The sequence below is a fragment of the Pristiophorus japonicus genome, chromosome 26 (genome assembly GCF_044704955.1).
Source record: "Pristiophorus japonicus isolate sPriJap1 chromosome 26, sPriJap1.hap1, whole genome shotgun sequence".
Classification (NCBI taxonomy): Eukaryota; Metazoa; Chordata; class Chondrichthyes; family Pristiophoridae; genus Pristiophorus; species Pristiophorus japonicus.
Window position 1 is genome coordinate 12,207,044 of NC_092002.1, and position 16,880 is coordinate 12,223,923.

Consider the following 16,880-nt stretch of genomic DNA (forward strand, 5'->3'; position numbering starts at 1 on the left):
ATGATCATATTGAATGGTGATGCAAGCTCGAATGGCCTGATCCTGCACCTATTTTCTATGTTTCTATGACCTGCTGAGATTTTCAGCATTTTCTGTTTTCAATCCAGATTCCAGCATCCGCAGTATTTTGTTTTTGTATTGGTGTCTGGAGGGAGCAAGGGTGACCTTGAAGTGAACCTCTGAGCTGTGGGAGGGCCCGGAGATAGAAACATAGACAATAGGTGCAGGAACAGGCCATTCGGCCCTTCGAGCCTGCAGTACCATTCAATATGATCATGGCTGATCATGCAACTTCAGTACCCCACTCCTGCTTTCTCTCCATACCCCTTGATCCCTTTAGCCATAAGGGCCACATTTTACTCCCTTTTGAATATATCCAACAAACTGGTATCAACAACTTTCTGTGGTAGAGAATTCCACAGGTTCACAATTCTCTGAGTGAAGAAGTTTCTCATCTCAGTCCTAAATGGCTTACCCCTTATCCTTAGACTGTGACCCCTGGTTCTGGACTTCCCCAACATCAGGAACATTCTTCCTGCATCTAATCTGTCCAATCTCGTCAGAATTTTATATGTTTCTATGAGATCCGCTCTCATTCTTCTAAATTACAGTGAATATAAGCCTAGTCGATCCAGTCTTTCTCCATATGTGGGCATGTGAGATAGAACTGACCATTTTGTGTTTCTGCAGGACTGAGATGAGGAGAAATGTCTTCACTCAGAGGGTTGTGAATCTTTGGATGCTAAACGGTTCAGTATATTCAAGACTGAGCTCGATAGATTTTTGGACTCTCGGGGAATCGAGGGATATGGGGATCGGGCGGGAAAGTGGAGTTGAGGTCGAAGATCAGCCAGGATCTTGTTGAATGATGGAGCAGGCTCAAAGTGCCATATAAGGACATAAGAAATAGGAGCAGGAGTCGGCCATTCGGCCCCTCGAGCCTGCTCCGCCATTCAATAAAATCATGGCTGATCTACCTCAACTCCTCCTTCCTGCACTATCCCCATATCCCTTGATTCCCTTAATATCCAAAAATCTATCGATCTCTGTCTTGAATATATTCAACGACTGAGCCTCCACAGCCCTCTGGGGTAGAGAATTCCAAAGATATACCACCCTCTTGAGTGAAGAAGTTTCTTCTCATCTCAGTCATAAATGGCCGACGCCTTATTCCGAGACTATGATTTATTTCTAGACTCTTCAGCCAGAGGAAATATCCTTCCAGCATCTAAACTGTCAAGCCCTGTAAGAATTCTGTGTGTTTCAATGAGATCACCTCTCATTCTTCTAAACTCTAGAGAATATTGGCCTAGTCTACTCAATCTCTCCTCACAGGACAATCCCCCCCTCCATCCCAGGAATCAGTCTGGCGAACCTTCGTTGCACTCCCTCTATGGCAAGTATATCCTTCCTTAGGTAAGGAGAACAAAACTGTACACAATACTCCAGGTGCGGTATCACCAGAGCCCGATATAATTGCAGTAAGATGTCTTTTATCTTCTACTCAAACCCTCTTGTAATAAAGGGCAACATACCATTTGCTCTCTTAAACGCTTGGTGTACCTGCATGTTAACGTTCAGCGATTCGTGTACAAGGACACCCAGGTCCCTCTGAACACCAACATTTCCCGATATCTCACCATTTAAAAAATACTCTGCTCTTCTATTTTGACTACCAAAATGGATATAACTTCACATTTCTTTATATGACCCGCTTCTGCTCCTAATTCTTATGTTCTGATGCTGGCTCCAGGCTTACTCTGGCCTGCGACAGCCTCTCAGTTTCCTGGGCCAGGCTGCTGCACCTTCCCTCTTATTTGCTGATATTCCACGGACATAGCGGGAATTTAAGCCTGGGCAGGACTCCTGCGATACTTTGTCTATGGGGAACCTTTTCACGCATTCTAAACATTGCTCTTGCATTAAAGTTTCTTCCAAAAATCAGCAGGAAAAGACATGCCGAGAGGTGACTGGTGGGCAATGTGTCCACACGCAATGTTTCTGATGTACCCTGTGATCTTCCTGGCTCATCTCACAGCGAGTGGGATGACTTAGAAGAACATAAGAAATAGGAGTGGGTCACTAGGCCCCTCGAGCCTGCTCCGCCATTCAATAAGATCATGGCTGATCTGATCATGGCCTCAGCTCCACTTCCCCGCCCTCTCCCCATAACCCTTGACCCCCTTATCACTCAAAAATCTGTCTTATCTCCACCTTAAATGTATTCAATGACCCAGCCTCCACAGCTCTCTGGGGCAGAGAATTCCAAAAATGCACCACCCTCTGAGGGAAGAAATTCCTTCTCATCCCCATTTTAAATGGACGACCCCCTATTCTGAAACTCTGCCCCCTCGTTCTAGATTCCCCCACAAGGGGAAACAACCATTTGCTCTGTTCCTTTCATCTCGGGTAAGATATACTAGGCTTGTAGAGAGTGCTGTGCAGATTCACCAGAATGGTACCATGGCTTAAAGGGTTCAATCACGCAGACAGGTTGCCTAAATGTAGTTCGTGCTCCCTTGGGTTCAGAAGGTTAAGTGTGCGATCCAGTTGAGGTGCTGGAGATGATAAAGGAATTCAATAGGGTCGATACAGAGAAACTATTTGCTTTGGTATGGGAATCCACAACAAGTGGGGGCATAATTTTACAGACTCTGACCCCTGGTTCAAAAATCCCCAGCCAGGGGAAACATCTACCCTGTCAAAGCCCTCTAAGAAGTTTGTATGTTTCAATGAGATCACCTCTCATTCTTCTAAAGTCTAGAGAATATAGGCCTGGTCTACTCAATTTCCTAATAGGACAATTCCCCCATCCCAGGAATCAGTCTGGTGAACCTTCGTTACACTCCCTCTATGACAAATATACCCTTGGGTAAGGAGACCAAAACTGTGCTCAATAAGTCCATATAAGCCATTGGCCATAGGAAGGGTAGGTTTACCAGAATGATACCTGGACTCCAAGGGTTAAATTAATAGAAGAGATTATACAACTGGGGTTGTATTCGCTTGGAATTTAGAAGGTTAAGGGATAATCTGATCGAAGTTTTCAAGATATGAAGGGGAACTTTTTTTAAACTGAGTTGAGAAGTAATTTCTTCTCCCAGAGGGTTGTGAATCTGTGGAATTCTCTGCCCAAGATAGCAGTTGAGACTAGCTCATTGAATATATTCAAATCACAGAGAGATAGATTTTTAACCAATAAGGGAATTAAGGGTTATGGGGAGCGGGTGGGTAAGTGGAGCTGAGTCCACGGCCAGATCAGCCATGATCTTGTTGGGTGGCGGAGCAGGCTCAAGGGTCTAGATGGCCTACTCCTGTTCCTAATTCTTATGTTCTTATTAATGTTGGGGAAGTCCAGAACCAGCGGTCACAGTCTAAGAATAAGGGGTAAGCCATTTAGGACCGAGATGAGGAGAAACTTCTTCACCCAGAGAGTGGTGAACCTGTGGAATTCTCTCCCACAGAAAGTTGTTGAGGCCAATTCACTAAATATATTCAAAAAGGAGTTATATCTAATCCTTACTACTAGGGGGATCAAGGGGTATGGCGAGAAAGCAGGAATGGGGTACTGAAGTTGCATGTTCAGCCATGAACTCATTGAATGGCGGTGCAGGCTCGAAGGGCCGAATGGCCTACTCCTGCACCTATTTTCTATGTTTCTATTAACTGGTAGGGTAGATAGAGAAAAACTATTTCCGCTGGTTGTCAATCTAGCACTGGGGGGCATAGGAGTAAAGTTCTGAGGAACTTCTAGGCTCAAACGGTGGTAGAAGTTTTTTAACTCTCTTCCGCAAACGGCAATTGATGCTAAGTCAATTGTTAATTTTAAATCGGAGAGTGCTAGCTTTTTGTTAACCAAAGGTATTAATGGATATGGGGCAATGGTGGGTAGATGGAGTTAGATCACAGAGAAGCCGTGATCTCACTGAATGACGGAACAGCTCGAGGGCCTAAATGGCCGCCTCCTGTTCCTATGACGATCCTTTTAATTTGAATGTCAGCTCATGGTCTCACAGATACGTTTGATCGACACCCTTTATTAAACTCTGCAAATTCCACATACTTAGTATGCAGTAATTAGGAGATTGGTACAAACTTTGTGCTCACGATTAAAGAACCCATCAGGAGTCCAAATTGAGTTCTCTGACCGCTCACAGTCGCCCGGAGCAAGACTAGTTAAGAATCCCTTCGATGTATCGTGACTTTATACTGTTGAGTGCATAGGCTTGGTACATAGTGGCAACTTGGGACGTTTTACTATGTTAGTGGTGTTATATAAATGCAAGCTGTAAGCACGCCTGCAGTACGCACAGTTAAGGCACAAGTGCGTTAGTTGTGCGTAGGGTTGGTACATGAGGACACCCATGCACCTCACGGACCACTTCTCCCCTCGTGTACGCGTATTGAAGTTTTATCTGTTTAATTTTATCTGGGCATTTCACTCTTGAACAATCAGGCTGGCGTTGAACCCCTGGTTTTTCACATCTGGTCTTATGTCCAAACTCCCCGCTCATCCCTGACGCGTAACCAGACACCTCGTAACATTCCTCTCACACTTCTTCCCCACAAGCTTTCTTCCTTTTGCAGCTTTCGCTCGCGTTGGAGGCCATTCAGCCCCTTCCTCATATCATACCTATTCCACCATTCATGGCTGATCTGTAACGTAACTCCATTTAGCCCTCTTGGTTCCGTATCCCTTAATAGCCTTGCCTATCAAAAATCTTTATCAATCTCAGTTGTGAAATTTTCAATTGACCCCCCAGCCTCTTTTGGGAGAGGGAGCGTTCCAAATTTTCACTACCCTACAAGTAATCGCTCCACCATTGGTGGTCGTGCCTTCATCTGCCAAGGAGCCAAGCTCTGGAATTCCCTCCCTAAACCTCTCCGCCTCTCTGCCTCTCTTAAAACCTACCTCTTTGACCAAGCTTTTGGTCACCTGCCCTAACTTCTCCTTAGGTGGCTCGGTGTCAGGTGAAACACGTTGGGACGTTTTACTATGTTAAAGGTGCTATATAAATGCAAGTTGTGTATGAGGGTGGAAGGAACGGCAAATTTTGTTAAAGGAAGAAAGACTTGGATTTATATAGCGCCTTTCACAACCACTGCGATTCTGCTAATGAAGTACTTTTGGAGTGTAGTCACTGTTATAATGTAATAAAGGAATAAATGTAGTTGAGTGAGCAACAATATACCACATGTAGGGTGTAGGCAAAATTGACCAAATTGCATTTATTGCACGTCTCTTGTATCCCTCGAGAAAGTGATGGTGAGCCGCCTTCTTGAGCCGCTGCAGTCCGTGTGGTGAAGGTACTCTCACAATGCTATTAGATAGCGAGTTCCAGGGTTGATTTTCCAAATGTCCTGCTATTGCTTCCTTAATAAGGCATTTTCCCAACGACAGGCTAACTGGTCTATAGTTTCCTGCTTTCTGTCTCCTTTTTTAAATAGGGGCATTACATTTGTGGTTTTCCAATCTGTTGGGACATCTCCACAATCCAGAGAATTTTGGTAGATTACAACCAATGCATCCACTATCTCTGCAGCCACTTCTTTTAAGACCCTAGAATGCAGGTCATCAGGTCCAGGGGACTTGTCCACCTTTAATCCCATTATTTACCAAGTACTTTTTCTTTAGTGATAGGGATTGTTTTAAGTCTCCGCACCCCCACCCCCCACCCCCCCCCCCCCCCTCCCCGCAATAGCTTCTTGATAATCAATTATTGGGATGTTTTTAGTGTCTTCTACTGTGAAGACCGATACAAAATATTTGTTCAACGTCTCTGCCATTTCCCCGTTATTAATTTCCCTGTCTCATCCTCTGAGGGACCAACATTTATTTTAGCAAGTTCCAGGGTTGCACTGTCAACAATACAAAAAAGGTGAATGAACCCTTTAAAATTCTGAACTTGAGTTGATATCAAAAGTATATTATAGTTTAACCAAATATTCCTTAATTTCCACTGCTGTAAAACTCTCTCAATTAAATGTTTTGCAATGTTGCTTAATTCATCATTTGTGCAATCCCAGATCGTGGGTTGCTGAAGTAGTTCACCCCTATATCGTTTAAAATGAAGTCACACCCTTGGGTTGTTACAGCTGTTTTGTGGGTGTGTACATTGGCTTCCTGTCCGTATGCTAGTTATAATTCTAAGTTGCAGCTTTTTGGTGAGTTCCTCATTCTGGCACACTGAAGAAACGGTGCCAAGCTTAAAGCCAGCAGGTAAAGATAAAGAGTTTTATCTTATCTCATTTTAAATGTAACATTGTAATCAATGTAATATTTTTCAATTGCTTTTAATTTGATTTAACCAGCAAATATCAAACTATAAATAAGAGAAACAATCTTATCTCTGAAAATCAAGAAGCAGAATCAATTGGTGGAGCTAAGAAACAGCAAGGGTCAGAAAATAATGGTAGGAGTTATTTACAGGTCTCCAAACAGTAATTGTAATGTAGTGCAGAGTATAAATCAGGAAATTAGAGGTGCATGTAACAAGGGTAATGCAGTAATCATGGGGGACTTTAATCTGCATATAGACTAGGCAAACCAAATTTGCAGTAATAGTGTGGAGGACGAATTCATGCAATGTATACAAGATGGTTTTCTAGATCAATATTTTGAGGAACCAACTAGGGAGCAGATATTTTAGATCTAGAAATTGTACAATGAGAAAGGGTTAATTAATAATTTTGTAGTAAAGGGGCCCTTAGGGAAGAGTGGCCATAACATGATAGAATTTTATATTGAGTTTGAAAGTGCTTTAGTTAAATCCGAAACTAGGGTCTTAAATCTAAAGAAAGCAAACTACATAGATATGAGGGGCGAGTTGGCTAAAGTAGATTGGGAAACAACATTAAAGGGTATGATGGTAAATGAGCAACGGCTCGCATTTAAAGAATTAATACATAATTTACAACAAACATACATTCCTTTAAGGCACAAAAACTCCACAGGTAAAGTGGTCCAACCGTGGTTAAGAAGAGAAGTTAAAGATATTATTAGATCAAAGAGACTTATAATGTTGCCAAAAAGAGCAGTAAGCCTGAGGAGTGGGAGAATTTTAGAATTCAGCAAAGTAGGGCCAAGAAATTGCTTAAAGAAAGGGAAAATAGAATATGAGAGTAAACTAGTGAGAGACATAAAAACAGACTGTAAAAGCTTCTATGGGTATGTAAAAAGGAAATGGTTAGCAAAAGTAAATGTGGGTCCCCAATAGGCTGAGAAAGGAGAAATTATAATGGGAATAAGGAAATGGCAGAGAAATTAAATGAGTACTTTGTGTCTGTCTTCACGGAAGAAGTCACGAAAAACCTCCCGGCAATAGTGGGGTACCAAGGGTCTAGCGAGAATGAGGAATTGAAAGAAATTAGTATCAGTAAAAGAATAGTACTGGAGAAATTAATAGGACTGAAAGCCAATAAATCCCCTGGACCTGATGGCCTACATCCTGGGGTTTTGAAAGAGGTGGCTATAGAGATAGTGGATGGATTGGTTGTCATCTTCCAAAATTCCATAGATTCTGAACAGTTCCTGCAGATTGGAATTTTTTGAGGTTGTAACGAGCAGAATAGATAAGGGGGAACCAGTGGATGTGGTGTATTTGGATTTTCAGAAGGCATCAGATAAGGTGCCACAAAATTAGGGCTCATGGGATTGGGGGTAATATACTAGCGTGGATTGAGGATTGGTTAACGTCAGATAACAGAGAGTAGGAATAAACAGGTCATTTTCAGATTGGCAGACTGTAACTAGTGGGGTACCGCAATGATCAGTGCTTGGACCCCAGCTATTCACAATCTTTATCAATGATTTGGATGAGGGGACCAAATGTAATATATCAAAGTTTGGTGATGATACAAAGCTAGGTGGAATGTAAGTTGTGAGGAGGATACGAAGAGGCTTCAAGGGGGTACAGACAGGCTGAGTGAGTGGGCAAGAACATGGTAAATGGAATATAATGTGGAGAAATGTGAAGTTATCCACTTTGGTAGGAAAAATACAAAAGCAGAGTATTTTTTAAATGGTGAGAGATTGGGAAATGTTGGTGTTCAGAGGGACCTGGGTGTCCTTGTACACCAATCACTGAAAGTTAACATGTGGGTACAGCAAGCAATAAAGAAAGCAAATGGGACGTTGGCCTTTATTACAAGAGGATTTGTGTATAAGAGTAAAGGGGGCCAAAATTGCCTCTTTCCTTAAGGCCTGTTACCACCGTTGCGGAGTGCAATGGCCGCCAACTTTTGGTGGAATGTCCGCCAATAGCCCAATTGCCCTCCCGAGGTTTCCCGCCGGTGCCCCAATCCCTCCCTTACCGCTCCGCTGCTGCCGATCCACAGTAAGCGTGTCATCACTGCGCACCCACCGCCCATCTACCCCACCGACTGCGACACTCCCTTCTGAAAATCTTCAGCCCGCTCAGCGGTGCCAAAACAAGCTTTCAGCCGATAAGAACATAAGAAATAGGAGTAGGATTCGGCCATACGGCCCCTCGAGCCTGCTCCGCCATTTAATAAGATCATGGCTGATCCGATCATGGACTCAGGTCCACTTCCCCGCCCGCTCCCCATAACCCCTTAATCCCTTATCGGTTAAGAAGCTGTCTATCTCTGTCTTAAATTTATTCAAAGTCCCGGCTTCCACAGTTCTCTGAGGCAGCAAATTCCACAGATTCACAACCCTCTGAGAGAAGAAATTCCTCCTCATCTCAGTTTTAAATGGGCGGCCCCTTATTCTAAGATTATGCCCTCTAGTTCTAGTCTCCCCCATCAGTGGAAACATCCTCTCTGCATCCATCTTGTCGAGCCCCCTCATAATCTTGTACGTTTCGATAAGATCATCTCTCATTCTTCCGAATTCCAATGAGTAGAGGCCCAACCTACTCAACCTTTCCTCATAAGTCAACACTCTCATCTCCGGAATCAACCTAGTGAACTTGCTCTGAACTGCTCCAAAGCAAGTCTATCCTTTCGTAAATATGGAAACCAAAACTGCACGCAGTATTCCAGGTGTGGCCTCACCAATACGCCGTCTAACTGTAGCAAGACTTCCCTGCTTTTATACTCCATCCCCTTTGCAATAAAGGCCAAGATTCCATTGGCCTTCCTGATCACTTGCTGCACATCCATACTTACCTTTTGTGTTTCATGCACAAGTATCCCCAGGTCCCGCTGTACTGCGGCACTTTACAAATTTTCTCCATTTAAATAATAACTTGATTTTTGATTTTTTTATCTGCAAAGTGCATGACCTCACACTTTCCAACATTATACTCCATCTGCCAAATTTTTGCCCACTCACTTAGCCTGTCTATGTCCTTTTTCAGATTTTTTGTGTCCTCCTCACACATTGCTTTTCTTCCCATCTTTGTATCATCAGCAAACTTGGCAACGTTACACTTGGTCTTTCTTCCAAGTCATTAATATAGATTGTAAATAGTTGGGATCCCAGCACCGATCCCTGTGGCACCCCACTAGTTACTGGTTGCCAACCAGAAAATGAACCATTTATCCTGACTCTCTGTTTTCTGTAAATTAGTTAATCCTCTATCCATGCTAATATATTACTCCCAACCCCGTGAACTTTTATCTTGTGCAGGCACCTTGTCAAATGCCTTCTGGAAGTCTAAATACACCACATCCACTGGTTCCCCTTTATCCATCCTGTTCATTACATCATCAACGAATTCCAGTAAATTTGTCAAACATGACTTCCCTTTCATAAATCCATGCTGACTCTGCCTGACCGAATTATGCTTTTCCAAATGTCCTGCTACTACTTCTTCAATAATGGACTCCAACATTTTCCCAACCACAGATGTTAGGCTAACTGGTCTATAGTTTACTGCTTTTTGTCTGTCTCCTTTTTTAAATAGGGGCATTACATTTGCAGTTTTCCAATCTGCTGGAACCTCCCCAGAATCCAGTGAATTTTGATAAATTACAATCAATGTATCCACAATCCCTGCTGCTACTTCTCTTAAGACCTTGGGATGCAAGTCATCAGGTCCAGGAGATGTATCCACCTTTAGTCCCATTATCTTACTGAGTACCACCTCCTTAGTGATTGTGATTGTGTTAAATTCCTCCCCCCCTATAGCCCCTTGACTATCCACTGTTGGGATATTGTTAGTGTCCTCTACTGTAAAGACTGATACAAAATATTTGTTCAGAGTTTCTGCCATCTCCATGTTCCCCATTATTAATTCCCTGCTCTCGTCCTCTAAGGGACCAACAATTACTTTAGCCACTCTTTTCCTTTTTATATACCTATAGAAACTCTTGCTATCGGTTTTATATTTCATGCTAGTTTACTTTCATAGTCTATCTTCCCTTTCTTAATCATGGGCCAGTGAGGCTGTGGCCTTCTGCAACGGCGGAGCGGCTTCCCTTAAAGGGGAAGGCGCACTGCCGCCATGTTTTTTTTTTGTCGTCCGACGGCCAGGTCGGCCCGACAAACATGCCGCCGGGTTTGGCCGGGCCGCCAACAGGCAACCTGGCAGCCCCTCTTGGCCCGGCAGAAGCCCTCCCTGGTGGCCAAGCGGGCCCGAAGCTTTAAAAGCGCGGAGGCTCTCCCCTTTAAGTGAAGGGGAGAGCCGTGGTAACGTGGCGACGTGATGACGTGATCACGGCGGTGTCTCGGCACCGCCCCCAACTTCTGCCCCTCGGTTCCTGTGATGTATGTAATAATTCGATAGACTGAATGCTGTAAACTTACACAGCTACAAACCTGGCTCTGCTTTATTCGGGCACAAAGTGATTACACTACATGATGGCTTGCGTTTTCTACCTGGGCCGCACACATGTGCACACAGCCCAATGATCTTCGACAATGGCACCACCTGGTGGCTAGTAACCCCAAGCATACATACATGACAGTTCCTGTCACCGCTGCATTTTTACCCCTCCGGTGTAGTCACTGCCCTCCCATTATGACCGACTTCCGGATCAAAACAAAAAAAATAACAAAGAGCGCAATTTCGTGAAAGGGTGACCTGAACCACAGCTGCGGTAAAAACCATCGAAACGGGGCTCCGTCTCAGGCTGGGGGCAATTTGTACCTCAAGATGTCTTACTGCAATTATATAGGGCCCCGGTGAGATTGCACCTGGCGTATTGTCCACAGTTTTGGTCTCCTTACCTAAGGAAGGATATACTTACCATAGAGGGAAGTGCAGCGAAGGTTCACCAGACTGATTCCTGGGATTGTCCGAAGAGGAGAGATTGAGTAGACTAGGCCGACATTCTCTAGAGTTTAGAAGAATGAGAGGTGATCCCATTGAAACATACAGAGTTCTTACAGGGCTTGACAGGGTAGATGCAGGGAGGATGTTTCCCCCCGGGCTGGGGAGTCTAGAACCAGGGGTCACAGTCTCCAAATAAGGGGTCGGCCATTTAGGACTGAGATGAGGAGAGATTTCTTCACTCAGAGGGTGGTGAATCTTTGGAATTCTCTGCCCCAGTGGGCTGTGGATGCTCAGTCGTTGAGTATATTCAAGTCAAAGATGGATAGAATTTTGAATATTAAGGGAATCGAGTGATATGGAGAGTTATTCCCCGTGTCCTGGGGCAATATTTATCCCTCAATCAAAATAACAAAAACAGATTATCTGCTCATTATCACATTGCTGTGTGTGGGAGCTTGCTGTGCGCAAATTGGCTGCCGCGTTTCCCACATTACAACAGTGACTACACTCCAAAAGTACTTCATTGGCTGTAATGCGCTTTGAGATGCCCGGTGGTCGTGAAAGGTGCTATATAAATGCAAGTTTTTTTATTATCTGCAAATTTGCAGATCGTGCCTCCAACACCTACATCCTGATCTGTAATAAAAACAGTAAATCGCAGCCATCCCCACACACAACCCTGCGGGACGCCACTCGTAACCGGTCTTCAAACAGATGCAAATCCCCTATAACTGCTTTTTGCCTATTTTACTATTGTCAAATTAAGTTGTACTACAGATAAATGAGAAAAGGCCCCAAGGAAGACTGGGATAGAAACATAGAAATATAGAAAATAGGTGCAGGAGCAGGCCATTCCGCCCTTCGAGCCTGCACCACAATTCAATAAGATCATGGCTGATCATTCACCTCAGTACCCCATTCCTGCTTTCTCTCCATACCCCTTGATCCCTTTAGCCGTAAGGGCCATATCTAACTCCCTCTTGAATATATCGAACGAACTGTCATCAACAACTCTCTGCGGCAGGGAATTCCACAGGTTCACAGCTCTCTGAGTGAAGAAGTTTCTCCTCATCTCGGTCCTAGATGGCTTATCCCTTATCCTTAGACTGTGTCCCCTGGTTCTGGACTTCCCCAACATCAGGAACATTCTTCCTGCATCTAACCTGTCCAATCCCGTCAGAATTTTATATGTTTCTATGAGATCCCCTCTCATTCTTCTAAACTCCAGTGTATAAAGGCCTAGTCGATCCAGTCTCTCCTCATATGTCAGCCCTGCCATCCCGGGAATCAGGCCGGTGAACCTTTGCTGCACTCCCTCAATAGCAAGAACGTCCTTCCTCAGATTAGGAGACCAAATCTGAACACAATATTCCAGGTGAGGCCTCACCAAGGCCCTGTACAACTTTGTAAGGCCTCCCTGCTCCTATATTCAAATCCCCTAGCTATGAAGGCCAACATGCCATTTGCCTTCTTCACCGCCTGCTGTACCTGCATGCCAACCTTCAATGACTGATGAACCATGACACCCAGTTCTCGTTGCACCTCCCCTTTTCCTAATTCGCCACCATTCAGATGATATTCTGCCTTCATGTTTTTGCCACCAAAGTAGATAACCTCACATTTATCCACATTATATTGCATCTGCCATGCAATTGCCCACTCACCTAACCTGTCCAAGTCACCCTGCAGCCTCTTAGCGTCCTCCTCAAAGCTCACACCACCACCCAGTTTAGTGTGATCTTGGAGATATTACACTCAATTCCTTCATCTAAATCATTAATGTATATTGTAAATAGCTGGGGTCCCAGCACTGAATCCTGCGGTACTCCACTAGTCATGCCTGCCATTTTGAAAAGGACCCGTTTATCCCTACTCTCTGCTTCCTGTCTGCCAACCAGTTCTCTATCCACGTCAGTACATTACCCCCAATATCATGTGCTTTAATTTTGCACACCAATCTCTTGTGTGGGACCTTGTGAAAAGCCTTTTGAAAGTCCAAATACACCACATCCACTGGTTCTCCCTTGTCCACTCTACTAGTTACATCCTCAAAAAATTCTCGAAGATTTGTCAAGCAAGATTTCCCTTTCATAAATCCATGCTGACTTGGACCGATCCTGTCACTGCTTTCCAAATGCGCTGCTGTTTCATCTTTAATAATTGATTCCAACATTTTCCCCACTACTGATGTCAGGCTAACCGGTCTATAATTACCTGTTTTCTCTCTTTCTCCTTTTTTAAAAAGTGGTGTTACATTAGTTACCCTCCAGTCCATAGAAACTGATCCAGAGTCGATAGACTGTTGGAAAATGATCACCAATCCACTATTTCTAGGGCCACTTCCTTAAGTACTCTGGGATGCAGACTATCAGGCCCCGGGGATTGATCGGCCTTCAATTCCATCAATTTCCCTAACACAATTTCCTGACTAATAAGGATTTCTTTTAGTTCCTCCTTCTTGTTAGACCCTCGGTCCCCTAGTATTTCCAGAAGGTTATTTGTGTCTTCTGTCGTGAAGACAGAACCAAAGTATTTGTTCAATTGGTCTGCCATTTCTTTGTTCCCCATTATAAATTCACCTGTTTCTGACTGCAAGGGACCTACGTTTGTCTTCACTAATCTCTTTCTCTTCACATATCTATAGAAGCTTTTGCAGTCAGTTTTTATGTTCCCAGCAAGCTTCCTCTCATACTCTATTTTTCCCCTCCTAATTAAACCTTTTGTCCTCCTCTGCTGAATTCTAAATTTCTCCCATTCCTCAGGTTTGCTGCTTTTTCTGGCCAATTTATATGCCTCTTCCTTGGATTTAACACTATTGTTAATTTACCTTGTTAGCCACGGTTGAGCCACCTTCCCCGTTTTATTTTTACTCCAGACAGGGATGTACAATTGTTGAAGTTCATCCATGTGATCTTAAAATGTTTGCCATTACATATCCACCGTCAAACCTTTAAGTATCATTTGCCAGTCTATTCTAGCCAATTCACGTCTCATACCATCGAAGTTACCTTTCCTTAAGTTCAGGACCCTAGTCTCTGAATTAACTGTGTCACTCTCCAACTTAATAAAGAATTCTACCATATTATGGTCACTCTTCCCCCAAGGGGCCTCCCACAACAAGATTGCTAATTAGTTCTTTCTCATTACACATCACCCAGTCTAGGATGGCCAGCCCTCTAGTTGGTTCCTCGACATATTGGTCTCGAAGATCATCCCTAATACACGCCAGGAAATCCTCTTCCAGCGTATTGCTACCAGTTTGGTTAGCCCAATCTATATGTAGATTAAAGTCGCCCATGATAACTGCTGTACCTTTATTGCACGCATCCCTAATTTCTTGTTTGATGTTGTCCCCAACCTCACTACTACCGTTTGGTGGTCTGTACACAACTCCCAGTAGCATTTTCTGCCCTTTGGTATTCCGCAGCTCCACCCATACAGATTCCACATCATCCAAGCTAATGTCCTTCCTTACTATTGCGTTAATTTCCTCTTTAACCAGCAACGTTACCCCACCTCCTTTTCCTTTCTGTCTATCCTTCCTAAATGTTGAATACCCCTAGATGTTGAGTTCCCAGCCTTGGTCACCCTGGAGCCATGTCTCCGTAATCCCAATTATATCATATTCGTTAATAACTGCCTGCACAGTTAATTCATCCACCTTATTATGAATACTCCTCACATTGAGGCACAGAGCCTTCATGCTTGTCTTTTTAACACACTTTATCCCTTTAGAATTTTGCTGTAATGTTACCCTTTTTGATTTTTGCCTTGGGTTTCTCTGCCCTCCACTTTTACTTTTCTCCTTTCTATCTTTTGCTTTGCCCCCATTTTACTTCCCTCTGTCTCCCTGCATAAGTTCCCACCCCCCTGCCATATTAGTTTAAACCCTCCCCAACAGCACTAGCAAACACTCCCCATAGGTCATCGGCTCCGGTCCTGCCCAGGTGCAGACCATCCTGTTTGTACTGGTCCCACCTCCCCCAGAACCAGGTGCAATGTCCCAGGAATTTGAATCTCTCCCTCTTGCACCATTCCTCAAGCCACATAGTCGTCTCAGCTATCCTGCTATTTCTATGTGTGTATTGCTTATGTAGTTAGGGCAACCTGCAATGGCCAACACCTGATGATGTAATGATCAGGGTGGATAAAAGGGAACCACTGGATGTGGTGTAGTTGGACTTTCAGAAGGCATTTGACAAGATGCCACATAAAAGGTTACTGCACAAGATAAAAGTTCACAGGGTTGTGGGTAATATATTAGCATGGATAGAGGATTGGCTAACTAACAGAACACAGAGTCGGGATAAATGGTTCATTCTCTGGTCGGCAATCAGTAACTAGTGGGGTGCCGCAGGGATCAGTGCTGGGACCCCAACTATTTACAATCTATATTAACGACTTGGAAGAAAGGACTGAGTGTAACGTAGCCAAGTTTGCTGACGATACAAAGATGGGAGGAAAAGCAATGTGTGAGGAGGACACAAAAAAATCTGTAAAAGGACATAGACAGGCTAATCGAGTGGGCAAAAATTTGGCAGATGGAGTATAATGTTGGAAAGTGCGAGGTCATGCACTTGGGCAGAAAAAAAAATCAAAGAGCATGTTATTATTTAAATGGAGAAAGATTGCAAAGTGCTGCAGTACAGCAGGACCTGGGGGTACTTGTGCATGAAACACAAACGATTAGTATGCAGGTACAGCAAGTGATCAGGAAGGCCAATGGTATCTTGGCCTTTATTGCAAAGGGGATGGAATATAAAAGCAGGGAAGTCTTGCTACAGCTATACAGGGTATTGGTGAAGCCATATTTATGAAAGGATATACTTGCTTTGGAGGCAGTTCAGAGAAGGTTCACTAGGTTGATTCTGGAGATGAGGGGATTGATTTATGAGAAAAGGTTGAGTAGGTTGGGCCTCTACTCATTGGAACTCAGAAGAATGAGAGGTGATCTTATTGAAACGTGTAAGATTATGAGGGGGCTTGACAAGGTGGCTGCAGAGAGGATGTTTCCACTGAAGGGGGAGACTAGAACTAGGGGACATAATCTTGGAATAAGGGGCCGCCCATTTAAAACTGAGATGAGGAGAAATTTCTTCTCTCAGAGGGTTGTAAATCTGTGGAATTCACTGCCTCAGAGAGCTGTGGAAGCTGGGACATTGAATAAATTTAAGACAGAAATAGACAGTTTCTTAAACGATAAGGGGATAAGGGGTTATGGGGAGCGAGCAGGGAAGTGGAGCTGAGTCCGTGATCAGCCATGATCTTATTGAATGGCGGAGCAGGGTCGAGGGGCCATATGGCCTACTCCTGCTCCTATTTCTTATGTTCTTATATAAAAGCCGATCCCTGTAATGCATTTGCTTCATTGGTTCTTTGCTGAAGAATTCATAGCAACACATTGCTATAAAGAACTAGTTGGTTTATTAGCAAAGGTTTAACAATCACACTACACATTACCAATTCATCCACCAGGCTCACAACCACTTGCCTCGTCGTGGATCCCTTGAACCCAACTGACTGGGGTTTTATTGAGGTCGCAATTCAGGTGCACCAGAAAGCTGGTGCTTTGGAGTGGTACGCACTGTCATGTATCCTACATGGTTACTGCTTGTACTATTACAAGGTGTGCCACCAGAGGGCACAGCAGTGGGAGACTTGTAGGTTACCTGTACAGCTGTGCCTGGCCTAGTATAA

At 43.9% G+C, this 16,880-nt stretch overlaps 1 protein-coding gene across 2 annotated transcripts in view; it reads left to right on the forward strand.

Annotated features, from left to right (window-relative positions):
* Positions 1-6,156: 6,156 nt before the first annotated feature.
* Positions 6,157-16,880, forward strand: part of LOC139239186 (delta(14)-sterol reductase TM7SF2-like) — a 51,395-nt gene continuing 40,671 nt past the window's right edge. For both annotated transcript variants that reach the window (XM_070867820.1, XM_070867822.1), the window contains exon 1: positions 6,157-6,220. The gene's annotated coding sequence lies outside the window, so the exon portion shown is untranslated. The remainder of the gene's footprint in view (positions 6,221-16,880) is intronic.